Below are 14661 nucleotides of genomic sequence, written 5' to 3' on the forward strand. Positions count from 1 at the left end.
TGCACAATACATACTCACAAACACTACTGGTAGGCTTAAAATGATGTGCAAATACATTAAGCATATTCTAAGAAGCAGGTGGCTATCTAGAAATAAATAACTTACATATATTTAAAAGATACGCACATGGCCAGGTGCAGCGGCTCACACTTGTAATCTCAGCACTTCGGGAGGCCGAGGAGGGTGTACCACTTGAGTCCAGGAGTGTAATATGAGCCTCGGCAGCATGGTGAAACCCCATCTCTACTAAAAATAGAAAAATTAGCCAGGCGTAGTAGGACCCTCCAGATCCAAATGAAACCAACCAGAACAGACTTACCCAGTACCATGTAGCTGTCACCATCTGAGGCCACTTACTTGGCCCCCAAAAGGCCCTAATGGCCCTCAGTGCAGTTCCACCCTGGCCTGGTTCTCTCTCTGCCCCCTACCATCTGATGCCATCCACACTTGTACTGCCCTGGCACATCCTGAGGGTTCAGACCTAGCCGTTTTTCCTCTCCACCTTGGATGTTCAAAAGAAGAGTACCTGTCCTAATCGAAAAGTTTGGCTAAAGTAGACAGCTTTCACATTAGAGGGTGATGGGCCTTGGGCGAGCTCTGATTAAAGACACTGTCCTGGTGTTTGCCGTCAGGATAGGGCCTGGAAACTGGCAGGAGAAGACTCTTGTGACCATTTTGGATCCCTTCACTGACAGTAGGTGATAAAAGGACCCTCTGGCCCCCACTATTAATGTAACTGCATTTGTGTTATGTATGTGTTTCTATTTGTGCTCTTTTAAAATTATGTCTGTACATATATTAATATATTATGTAGTTACACACATACACACACACACACACACACACATATATATATTCTGCACAACTCCAGTCTCAACTCAGTTATCCCTCCTCTATATGTCCAAGTTCTCTTGTGGGCATCTGCAAGTGATGGCATACTCTTTCTCAATTGACTCGTGGCCAGTCTCAGAACGGTGGGTCCACATGTTACGGATACCCATTTATGAATGGCCAATACCTATAGACAGCTGGCCTGCTCTTTCCAGGCCCCTTACTAAGAGTATTGTGGAAAACCTTAGAGCTTTTGAAAAGTAATTGGACTTTTAGCTAGAAGAAATGAAGAAATTGCCCAGAATATCATCAGTTAGAGGAAGCTCTCTGTGCCTAGATTTTCTGACATGAGATAATAGCCAATATGGCTGATCCCAACCCATAATTGTATGCTCTTGACAGCTTCTGGTTTTTTTTGTTTTTTGTTTTTTTAAATCAGTTGTTGCTCTCTGGAATTCCAATGATGAGTTCAACTTAGTTAACATCTCCTTTCTAAATGTGAGGGTTAAGGAGTTGGTGGTAATTTATATAATAATTAGTTAGAAACAAATTACTTTCTTTTGGAATAAGATAAGTCAGGCCAGCCACACTGAAAGAAGGTGAGTTTTGGGTTGGAGTCAGAAAGTCCATGCTTTTGGGGGATGACTCCTTTGGGAAAGGGGATAGAGTAAAACCAGTCAAGAGAGATAAGGTGAAGGGTTCAAGGCAGCTCTATATGGAGGACAAGGGTAGGGACAAGAGGTAGTAAGAGGAGAAAGAGGAACTTTTGCTTTTTCAAAATATTCCTAGGCACTGTCCTAATGTTGATACCAGTGGTACATTCATAGCATGGGATATTCTGCAGCCGTTAAAGAAGTAAGGTAGATTTATGGGTAAAAAGAAAGCGTACCAAGACAAGGATGCCTTCTCTCACCACTCCTATTCAACATAGTACTGGAAATTCTGGCCAGGACAATCAGGCAAGAGAAAGAAATAAAGAGTATTCGAATAGGAAGAGAGGAAGGCAACTATCCCTGTTTGCAGATGACATGTTCTATATTTAGAAAACCCCATCATCTCAGCCCAAAATCTTCTTAAGCTGATAAGCAACTTTAGCAAAGTCTCAACTTACAAAATCAATGCGCAAAAATCTCTAGCATTCCTTTATGCCAACAACAGGCAAGCAGAGAGCCAAACCATAAATGAAATCCCATTCACAATTGACACAAAAAAGAATAAAATACCTAGGAATACAGATAACAAGGGAAGTGAAGGAACTCCTTAAGGAGAACTACAAACCACTGCTCAAAGAAATCAGACGGGAAACAAACAAATGGAAAAACGTTTTATGATCATAGATAAGAGGAATCAATATCATGAAAATGACCATATTGCACAAAGTAATTTATAGATTCAATGCTATTCCCATTAAACTACCATTGACATTCTTCAAAGAATTAGAAAAGACTATTTTAAAATTCATACAGAACCAAAAAAAAAAAAAAAAAACAGCCCAAATAGCGAAGACAATCCTAACAAAAGCAACAAAGCTGGAGGCATCATGCTACCCAACTCCAAACTATACTACAGAGCCACAGTGACCAAAACAGCATGGTATTAGTATAAAAACAAACACATAGACCAATGAAACAAAATAGAGAACTCAGAAATAAGACCACACACCTACAACCATCTGATCTTCAACAATCCTGACAAAAACAAGCAATGGGGAAAGGACTCCCTATTTAATAAATGGTGCTGGGAGAACTGGCTAGCTATATGTGGAAAATTGTAACCCCCTTCCTTACACCTTATACAAAAATCAACTCAAGATGAATTAAAGACTTAAATGTAAAACCCAAAACTGTAAAAACCCTAGAAGAAAATCTAGGCAATTCCATTTAGGACATAGGCATGGGCAAAGATTTCATGACAAAAATACCAAAAACAATTGCGACAAAAGCAAAAACTGACAAATGGGATCTAATTAAACTTAAGAGCTTCTGCACAGCAATAGAAACTATCATCAGAGTGAACAGACAACCTAAAGAATGGGGAAAAAATTTTGCAATCTTTCCACCTGACGAAGGTCTAATATCCAGGGTCTACAAGGAACCTAAACAAATTTACAAGGAAAAAAATATTAAAAATGGGCAAACGACATGAATGGATACTTCTCAAAAGAAGACATTTATGCAGCCAACAAACATATGAAGAAAAGCTCAATGTCACTGATCATTTGAGAAATGCAAATTAAAAACCACGATGAGATACCATCTCATGCCAAGTCAGAATGGCAATTATTAAAACGTCCAGAAACAACAGATGCTGGAGAGGTTGCAATGAAAAAGGAATGCTTTTATACGTGTTGGTGGGAGTGCAAATTAGTTCAACCATTGTGGAAGACAATGTGGCCATTCCTCAAAGATCTAGAAGCAGAAATATCATTTGACCCAGCAATTCCATTACTGGGTATATACCTAAAGCAGTATAAATCATTCTATTATAAAGATATATGAACACATATGTTCATTGCAGCACTATTCCTAATAGCAAGGACATGGAATCAACCCAAATGCCCATCAATAATAGACTGGATAAAGGAAATGTGTTACATATACTCCATGGAATACTATGCAGCCATAAAAAGGAACAAGATCATGACCTTTGCAGGGACGTGGTTGGAGCTGGAAGCCATTATCCTCAGCAAACTAATTCAGGAACAGAAAACCAAATACCTCATGTTCTCATGTATAAGTGGGAGCTGATCGATGAGAACACAAGGACATATGGGCGGGAAACAACACACACTGGTGCCTTTCACGGGGGTTGGGGGAGGGAGAGCATCAGGAAAAACAGCTAATAGATGCTGGGCTTAATACCTAGGTAATGGGTTGATCTATACAGCAAACCACTATGACACACGTTTACCTATGTAACAAACCTGCACATTCCGCACGTGTACCTCCGAACTTAAAATAGTTGAAAAAAAACTATGCAACAGACTGCATGCTTCCATTTCTGCCTATAATTTGAAAGGTGATATATGCATGCATACGTTTGAGTATATGCAGAGAGTATTTCTGGAAGAAATGTAATAAACAGTGACTTTGTCTCTTTGAAAAGAGCCTGGGGATATGGGTCTGAGGTGGGATTTTTTTTTCCAGGATGTACTTTGCTTATAAATTTTAAAAAAACTAGTTAAAGGTTTTCTAGGATTACTCTTACCTCTGAGAGAGGTGGTGTAGAGCAGGGGACTTAGGGAGTCTAAGGAGAAAAGAAACAGATAATCCCTTTGTCCTTCTTTCTTCCAAGAAAACTCAGGGCTTGTGTATCCCCGGACTCCTGTGGTTTTGGCACCTCAGCTGGACTATTGTTCAGTAAGCTCTTCTGGGCTGACCTGGAACTGAACTACCATTTGTAAACTCTTTCTACGGGGGAAACGCAACAGTGTTCCAGAGAACATACTAAACCAAACGGCCTCCACTCATTCTTTCTCAATTTGTTGTCTATTAGCTTCCTTAAGAAAAGAAAAAAAAAAAAAGACTTCAAATTGAACCCAGGAGGCCTGAGCCATCCATATTCTAACTCATTTCCTCAGAAATGACGAAAATACTATATGCATTTCTGTGCTTGGCTACTGTCTGGATTTTTTGTTTGGTTTATTTCCTTAAGAAGGTACCCACTGTTTTGCGCTTTCTTTTCTGACAAACTTCTATGGTTTTATTTTGAGGAAAGTTGCTGCTTTTTCCTTGCTTGCATGCCTGGTAGAGAGCTATAGGCATTTGGTACATATCTGTTGACTTGGTAAATTAAGGTGTGGACACCAAAGCAGAGAGGTAACTATAAGTTGTCACAGGTAAGACTTTGGTCTGAGAAGACACGGTAGAAGAGATTTGAATCTAGCACAGTGCTTCTCAATTGTGGCTTTGTTGACATAATTCTTTGCTGAGATAGTGAGATGATTCTCTGTTGTGGGCCACTGTCCTGTGTATTACAGGCACTTTAGCAGCATCCCTGGCCCCTACCCACTAAATGCCAATAAGAACTGCTAGTTGTGACCATTTAAAAATATGTCTCTAGGTGGTGCCAAATGTCCTCCAGGAGCAAAACCATCCTGGTTGACAATCACCAATTTAGAGTGATTTTGGATTTGCTATTCGCTGTCCAGAAACTGGTTTCTATGTTGACATAATTCTTCAAATCCTGGAAGCCTAGAGGTGTGGCCCAGCTAAAGCTTCTGAAAACTTACATAGTGTCTTTGCGAAGAATTAGGAAAGGTACCGGATGAATTAGAAAAGGGCTAGATGAGGAAGGTTAGGCTGAGTTTCATTCTCTATTTCTCCTCTCCTTTTATTCCTGCTGTGTATATGAGGCTCTCTAAGTCAAGGGTCTTGATGTGTTGATAGAGAACAGATTCTTGGAGCCAGTACCCAGGTAGAAGGATGAAATGCAGACTTGATGGCTTTACCATTAAATCAGCTGTAGTACAGTCACTTCCAAATAGTGTATCAACAAAACATTTCTCATTCATATGGATGAGGAGATTGTCCTTCCTAAGAATGCATTCATTTAACAAATGTTTATTGAGGACCTACTATGTACTGGGAGGAAAAATGCTTCCCTCTGCCTCTTCATCCCTTTCTTTCTGCCTAAAGTATTCTATTTCTGTGTGTTTGGTATTATTTCATTTTACATTCTTCGGAATCTGTCTTACTAGCACAAATTCTTCTTTCCCCTCCCCCTTAATTTACTTGATTTCTGAAGGGTCAATTGCAATTAAAAGGAAGAGTAGTGATGAGAGGGATGGCTTGAGTTTTCAGAATGTTCCTTAGCTGTATTTCAGGGCTCCACGAGTGCACACCATGCTGGGCTGCATTCTGGAGGCCCTCCTTGGCTCTGACTGTATTTATAAGTTATCCTACACTGTGCTAGCACATCAGCTGCCAAGGCTGTTTGTAGAATCTGCCTCCCCAGAGGTCTTCAGAAATAGAAAAGGATGCCAATCTCCATGACGGTTTCAGTGCAGTCCTGCTGATTAGAAGAAACAGGCTAGATTTTTCTGTAAAGGTTTCCTTCAGTCTTGAGTGCTCTTAGATGGATGAGTTTGCTTTTTGGTGCAGGAGGGAGAGATGAAAACTGACACTCTATGAACTTCCTGGCATATCACTGCACACATCCTGTGTATTTACATTTACGTATTTACTTATTTTGAGATGGAGTCTTTCTCTGTCACCCAGGCTGGAGTGCAGTGGTGCGAACTCAGCTCACTGCAACCTCTGCCTCCCAGGTTCAACTGATTCTCCTGCCTCAGCCTCCTGAGGAGCTGGAATTATAGGAGCCTGCCACCACATCCAGCTAATTTTTGTATTTTTAGTAGAAACAGGGTTTCGCCATATTGGCCAGGCTGGTCGTGAACTCCTGACCTCAAGTGATCTGCCTGCCTCAGCCTCCCAAACTGCTGGGATTACAGGTGTGAGCCACTGCTCCTGGCCCATCCTGGATAGAGAGTAAAACATACTGTTTTCATGCTTTTAATGTTTTCAAAATACTTAGCTGTGCCGTGTGAGGGAGGTAGGGCCTTTCTTTAGGTCCCTATGGCACAGAGGAGTCAGCGAGGCACAGAAGCATTTAATTATCAGTTAAAGTGACAGCCTGGCTTGACACAGAGCAGAGATGGTGTTCCTGGATGTGTGCCCTCCAAGTGCATGCTCTTTTCTCTCGACCCTGTTACTTCTTGGTGTTCGTGGTTTTTGCTCTGTCTCATAGAGTTCAGACATTTGATTTGGAGCCATAATATTTTAGAGCTATAACAATTTGGGGAGCATATTTAGTACAAGTCTGTCCCATGCAACTTTTATACCAGGCATCCTATATTTTTTCTGGCAATCCTGGCCCCAGGGCAACCCTGTGTGAGAAACTTGTAGGTCCATTTTACACGTGAGGGAACTGAGGCTCAAAGAGGTTAAACAACTTTCCCACGGTAACACCTGAGATGAAGTGGCAGGCAGCTGACTCCAAAGCCCCCCAACATGGCCTTTGCTTGTCTGGGAGATGGAGCTCCAGGTGGAACTGGTAAAGGGGGTGAATCCATTGGCTCGGAGATGTCATGAGTTTGAGACTGTATTGGGAGCACCTGGCACATGGTGGCCATCAACCAATTTTTAGTTTCTCTCTCCCTTCCTTCCCCTGCATCAAATTGGAAATTCCCTTCAGACCCTCACACAGCGAGGCCTCTACAAACACGTTGAACCTGCCACCCTCGTAGGAAAGCAGAAGGAAGAAGGATGATGTTGGAGAAGATCCCTGCCATTTGATTTATTATGACAGCCTGAGGCCTCAGAGAGCTCAGAGCAAAGAGACCCTAGAATGTAGCCCCAGATCCCTGGAAGAGACTTTACAGGTGTCACGTGGGAGAGTGGAGAGTGACGGGGATGGTCTCAAAGAACAGGAGCAGAGATTATCAGAGACACCACAAACTTGAAAAGTCAGGATGGGTAGGACTTGGGGAGAAAAAAAAATCTTACCTTTACAATAGCTTCAAGGACCACAAATTTAAGGGCTCTCCAGAGGCTTTAGGACAGAGAGAGTCGAGGAAGTGCCGGTCCAGCATACGATCCTTTTAAAAGTGTGCCCGTGGTGTCACTGCTGTGGGCAGCGGTGGTGATGTCAATGTTTGCTCTTCTCGGGCTCCCTCCGTGACACTGAAAAGACGGAAGTGCTTTTACCTGTCCAGAAGGAGGGGCAGCTGAAAGAAGGAGGGAAAAGGGTGGTCCAGTGCAGGTGCAGCCTGTTTGGAACCTTCTGTGCCTGCACTGGACCACCCTCTTCCCTCTCTCCTTCCTTCGGCTGCCCCTCCTTCTGGACGGGTAAAAGCTTCTCCTGTCTCCTCCTGGACTTTCTCATAGCTATAGGCTTCCATATTCCCCACCTCTATGATTCAGAGGAGTTCAGCTCAGCCACGTCTGTGCCAGAGCTTTGATGCCCCACCTATCAGCCACACAAAGGGCCCTGCCATGAATAAGGCCTCCCTCACTGAGGATCCTTAATTTTTTAAAATAATGAAGCCTCTGCCATAAAGTCAGTGTCCTGGCTGCCAGCCACCAGGTAGAACCTACCAGACTTCTCCAAAATAGATACTGGGGCCTCCTTCCTCAACCATGGTCAAGGCCTAAGCTTCCTTCTCAAAGGCAGGCAGTCCTAGGCTTTAGGGCAAGAAGTGCTTCCTACATGCAAGGTGCTCTGGGGAAGGGCTGCATGCGGCGGGCCGTGTGTGCAGGTCTTTAGGATTTCAGCTGAGCCACCTTTTCTTGCAGTTTAAGAAGAAAACAGCCAACCATTCCCTCCTTGTAATAAATGCCTCTGCATATTTGAAGACAGAGTTAGGTCATTCTTGAGCTTTCTCATCTCCAAACAAAACAACTGTGGCCCCTGTAACCTTACCTTGGCAAATTATAAGGCCCATATGCAGAGAAAAAGCAAAACAAAACCATCTGATGGGGAAGGCCTCCTATCTCTGACCAAGTGTCTGTCTTGAAATGCGGTCTGCACTCGAGTCTTTAATTACATGTAAATTCAGTAGCTTCAAGCGTCTGAGCCAGTGGGGGACCAGGTGCTGCTCATCAGGCCCCTTGGATGTGTTCAGGCTGCAATGCTGGGTGACAGCGCTTGGCAGAGGCTAGGATTTCTTCTCTTCAGATTCATTTTGGGGCATAAAAAGGGGCATCCGTGAGTGACCCAGGAGCAGTCAGCTGACCTTCCTGCCAGGTCCCCTGAGGGTAGGATGGGCCCCAAGAGCCTCCAGAGAGCTGGCAGCCTGCCAAGAAGGCTGCCCTTGGCCTCCACAGAAGCCAGCAGGAGTGGCTTCCAGATGTCCCTGGTGGAGGCTGGCAGCCTCATCCTGCAGCCAGTGTCTTCCAGGGGAGGCTTCCTGATGCTGCTAACTCAGAGACAGCTGCCCTGCTGAGCGCCTGCCCTCACTGGGGGTGCTGTGATCACATCAAGTTTCTTCCCATGGTTCTTTCCAAGCTCCTTCCCATATTTGTAGTGTGTTATCTTGGTGATACAGACAAGCGGCAAGGAAATACTGGGTAGAAGAGGGCAGTTCCCCAGCAAACGCCCCCACCCTCAAGTCTGGAAACCCGCAGCCCTAAATGGGAACAGGCATTTGTACTTTCATGCCCAAATGTGGGATCCTCCCCCATGACCCAAACACCTCCCACCAGGGCCCACCTCCAACACTGGGGATCCCATTTCAATATGAGATTTGGAGGGAATAAATATCTAAACTGTATCAGCCAAGGTTAGTGCATTTCTCTCTCCTCCAGTTTTGCCTGCCATGAGCAGCTTTCCTGTGAGCCAGCTGTCCTTTTGGTCTCCACGGTCACTTTCTTTTTTTCATGCCCACATGGGGTGGACCCAAGAACACTCTGGTCCACCACACCGCTATCCTGTGCCCATATAAGCCTCAAGCTCCACCAGCAGAGTTACAGGAGAGCAGAAGAGTGGCAGAGCAGCAGAGCAGCAGAGTGGAGTGGCAGAGAAGGAGAGAAGAGAAGGAGCATCTGAATGTTGAAAGGAGTTCAGCTGGGGACAGTCAGAGAGGAGATTGGCTGCAGGACAGCTGAACTCCAGGGGAAGATCATCTTCCCACTCCATCCCCTTTCCAGCTCCCCATTTATCCCACTGAGATATCCCATTTATCCGTCACTCAATAAAATCCCTGCATTCACCAACCTACAAGTCTGAGTGACCTAATTCTTCCTAGATGCCAGACAAGGACCCAGGTACCAAGAAGGCAGAGTGTAAAAGACTGTCATCTTGACTCTCCACTGAGCTGGTTTAAGACTTGCTATCCATGGACAGCAGCTGCTAAAACAGCATGAATTGTAACACTCTCCTAGACACTACCATGGGGCTGGAGCCCAAAAGCGCTCACCCCAGCTCCTGCACCTACCCATCTGCATGCTCCCCTTCCCATAAGGGGTTTGAGCAGCCAGCAAACAAGCCACACCCCATCACAAGTCCTGCAAGGGGTTCAGGGTACTCTCCCGTTTCATTGGGAGACCCCATGCATTAGTCTGTTTGTGTTGCTAAGAACACCTGAGTCTGGGTATTCATAAAGAAAAGAGGTTTATTTGGCTCATGGTACTGAAGGCTGTATAAGAAGCATGGCACCAGCATTTGCTTCTGGTAAGGACTCAGGAAGCTTTTACTCATGGCCAAAGGGGAGCAGGCATGTCACATGTGAGAGAGGGAGCGGGAGAGAGAAGGATGGAGGTACCAGATTAAAAATCCAATTTTGCAGGAACAAGTATAACAAGACTTAGTACCATGGGGAGGGCACCCAGCCCTTCATGAGGGATCCTCCCCCATGACCCAAACACCTCCCACCAGGGCCCACCTCCAACATTGGGGATCCCATTTCAATATGAGATTTGGAGGGAACAAATATCTAAACTGTATCAACCAAGGTTAGTGCGTTTCTCTGTCCTCCAGTTTTGCCTGCCATGAGCAGCTTTCCTGTAAGCCAGCTGTCCTTTTGGTCTCCAGGGTCACTTTCTTTTTTTCAAAGCCCAGTGTTCAGATATTCGGCTGAGCTTCGGGACTGGGGAGTCACAGGACAACCTCAGATACGTGCTTAAGCAAATGCAGTAAATTTTTTAAATAAAGAAAAAGTTATTTAGACAGTGCCAGTCATTCTGTGTGCCACCCTAGATATATCACAGGATGGATACAGAGTGGAGGGTAGAGGAGTGTGCATCCCTTGCTCTATCTGTGCCTGTCCTTCTTATAAGCTGCTCAGACCAGGAGCACCTGGATTTGCCCCAGTGGGACTCACCTTTGAGAGACATAGTTTTGGCCAAAATAGCTGTTAAATACAAGTCTTCAACTGGTGCCCAACAAAAGGGAAAGCAACCTTTTCCAACAATGAAGAAGAAATTGGTTGTGTCTGCTTTTCAATAGCAAGGGAGTGAATCTCAAACACGGTGCCTCCATTAAGGTGTTCAATAATTTCAACTACATGACAAATGTGCTTTGGGAATCTGAAAGGAAACTAAATCTTGGGACCTCAAAGTCACTAAGCTAAAGGGACAAGTCAAGCTTGGAACTGCTTAGGGCAAACCTACTTCCCATTCTGTTCAAAGTCATCTCTCTGAGGCTCACCTGAGACAAATGCATATCTAATTGCTTCCTCTGCCCTATTGTTGATGTAAAAATGCAGATTCACTGAGCCAGACTAAATTGTGTATTCAGTGGAAGGTTGATCGAGTATGCAAAATAATGAAACCTTTTGTCTCTTATCTACTTCTGACCTGGAAGCCCCAACTTTGAGTTGTCCCACCCTACCAGACCAAACCAGTGTACATGTGACACATATTGATTGATGGCTCGTGTCTCCCTAAAATGTGTAGAAGCAAGCTGTACCCTGACCACCTTGGGTGCATATCGTCAGGACCTCCTGAGGCTGTGTCACAGGAGCATCCTTAACTTTGGCAAAGTAAACTTCCTAAACTGACTGAGCCCTGTCTCAGGTATTTAGAGTTCACAGGAATGATTTCAGACACCCCAGGGAGAGGTGCCTCTACTGCGCGGCTCCTGGCCTGGTCTCAGACTAAACCGTAAGCTCCCTCATTTTTGTATCCCCAGTGCCCGAAACTGTGCATGGCACTTGAGGGTCCATGATATGTATTTTTGGCTTTGTTGAATAGTTTAATTAACTCATTAGTGATGCAAAGTTCTAACTGCATATTTACAGATATTTATGTGTGCACCACATTATGGGTGGTGAGAAGTAGGAATTCAAAGAGACAAAATCATACTTTCTCTCCTCGAAATTCTTATAAAGCTACCAAGAAGACAAGACATAGACACATTAAATATAAATAAAATACAAAAGGATGTACCCTGACATGCAAATATGTGTTCACAGAAACAAAGTTCTTCTTACCAAATTCCTGTTGTCTAAAGCAGTTTTTCCTAAAACACATTCTTCAGAATACCAGTTTCTCAGGGTGCCAATGTGAGGAAAAGCTTTGGTGGTCAGATGAGTTCAGGGCTGGGTTAGGCTGATTTCTTTACCAGAGTCTTCTTCTTGAAGACTTAAAGAAATCTGTAGTGAGATATAATTTGTATGGCATAAAGTTCACCCACTTTAAGTAAACAACTCGTTGGCTTTTAGTATAGAGTTGTGTAGCCATCACCACAATGTCACTGCAGAATGTTTCCATCACCACCCAAAACACCTCATGCTGTTTGCAGCCATTTCCCATCCCCTTCCTTCCTAGCCCCTGAAAACCACTAATTTACCTTCTGCCTCTATAGATTTGCCTCTTCTGGACATTTCATATAGATGGGATAATTTACTGTGGGACCTTTTGCGACTGGCTTCTTTCATTTAACTTAATGTTTTCAAGGTTCATCCACATTGTTGCATGTATGCACTGATGGACATTTGGGTTGTTTCCACTTTTTGGCTATCATAAATTACATTGTTATAAAAATTCATGTGCAAGTTTTATTTGACTATATGTTTTCAGTTCTCTTGGGTCTATAGAGAAGAGTGGAATTCCTGGGTCATACTGTGAATCTATTAAACCTCTTTTCTTTATAAATTACTCTGTGTCAGGTATTTCTTCATAGCAGCGTGGAAATGAACTAATACAGTAAATTGGTATCAAGGTAGTGGGGGATTGCTATAAGATACCTGAGAATGTGGAAGCAACTTTTGAACTGGGTAATGGGCAGAGGTTGGAACAGTTTGGAGGACTCAGAAGACAGAAAGATGTGGCAAAGTTCAGAACTTCCCAGAGACTTGTTGAGTGGCTCTGATCAAAATGCTGATAGTGATATGGACCATGAAGTCCAGGATGAGGTGGTCTTAGATGGAGATGAGAAACTTATTGGGAACTTGAATAAACATGATTCTTGCTATGCTTTAGCAAAGAGACTGGCAGCATTTTGCCCCTGCCCTAAATATCTGTGGAACTTTGAACCTGAGAGACCTAATTTAAGGTATCTGGCCAAAGAAATTTCAAAGCAGCAAAACCTTCAAGTGATGACTTGGGTGCCCTTTAAAGCCTTCAGTTTTATGTACTTACAAAGTTATGGTTTGGAATTGGAACTTACGTTTAAAAGGGAAGCAGAGCGTAAAAGTTCAGAAAAATTACCCAGAAGGAATTACACCCCATGGCTGCTTCATGAAGCAGGAAAGGTGGATAAAAAAGACAGAGAAAAGATGCAAAATACACAATCTATAATTTAAAAAGGGAAAATTATTACAGAGCCCAGGATAGCAAACACATAAAAGTAGAATAGAATGAAATAAATTATGGCAACTATTTTGACTAAACTAAAAGGAACTCTATAATGAAAACTTTTCTATAAGGAAAATTTCAATCTTATATTTCGTTTACTGGAACCAATCTTGTGAAAATTACACAAACTTCAAGAGAATTAAAAAGAAGCAAATGCTTCCAGAATTATTATATGTGGTCACAATAAACTTCATTTCCAAAATGAATAAAAGCATTAGAAACAGAAAATTAATTCCTGCATCTGACATGAACACAGATGTAAAAAGCATAAAAAGCACATATATGTGTAATGTGTAGTTCATATATATATATACATATTTGAAATATCTATCTATCTATATCTATATAGGTATCTATAGATATCTAAATATATCTATATCTGTATATATGTAAATGTACATATATGTGTGTTAATGCACATATATGTATATATGAATGCATATCTGTATATAGCTACGTATGTATGTAGCCCTATATTGAATTATGTATGCCTATAAAATTGAATGTCGGTATATATCTATCTATTTAATAAACAGGTATAGCAAGGCACGTTACAGCTCTTATGCTTAAAACTCAGGCAAATTTTAATAATTGCAATTTCTGAGTGATGGTCATAAAACGAAAGGTATGACAGGCTTAGTTAACTAATTTTAGAAAAAAATTTATATTGTTTTATTTAAACGTTTTATTTTCCTTTTTTCTTTTAACTTGGAGACAAGGATTTGCTGTGTTTCCCAAGCTGGAGAGTAGTGGCAATTCACAGGTGAAAACTTTTCTTCACTTTTGGGATAAGTTTTTATTTTGCTTGGAATTGTAGCTTCAATAAATAATAAGTGTACATTAAAAAGCCTGCTACTTTGATCTAATCTATGAGAATTATTTAAATTCTCATCCAATAGAAGACAAAATCAAAGTAAAAAGAAAATTGGGCTCTTGCCAGAGAGACACAGCTCTTTACTGTTAGATCTGAGGCAATCTCCCAGACATTCTTGCTCACACAGTTGCAGTCCACTGCAAGAATAGAAGATGTGAGGACAGCATTACTCAGTTGCACCTTGAGCTCCCTGACTATATATAGTTAACTATCTTTATTGAGGATAATAATAGTTAAAATAAATCACATTGATTTTTAAATGTACAGTTTTTATGAATTTTTGCAAATAAATAATCCTTCTAACCACCTCCAAAGTCAAGATATAAAGTATTTTCACAACCCCAAAAAGCTCTTCCTGAGCAAGTTACATGATCAACTTGCTCTCTACCCCATAGATTAGGCAACTTTTGGCCCATTTTGAAAGGTCTACTCATAGCTCTTCCACCATGACTTTGTCTCTAATCCTCTGTTCTGTTTTTTCTAAGGTCTGATGATTTGTTCAAACCCATAGACAATGTCATTGAATGGCTGATCTCTCTTTGCAAAATGAACAAGGATATAACACTTGCACTTTGCTCACTGTTATGATTTTTACTCTCCAGGCCATCCTTGACTGTGAGAATGATGTGACATCAGTCCAGCATCCATGGATAGAACTCT

The sequence above is a fragment of the Pan paniscus genome, chromosome 12 (genome assembly GCF_029289425.2).
Source record: "Pan paniscus chromosome 12, NHGRI_mPanPan1-v2.0_pri, whole genome shotgun sequence".
NCBI lineage: Eukaryota > Metazoa > Chordata > Mammalia > Primates > Hominidae > Pan > Pan paniscus.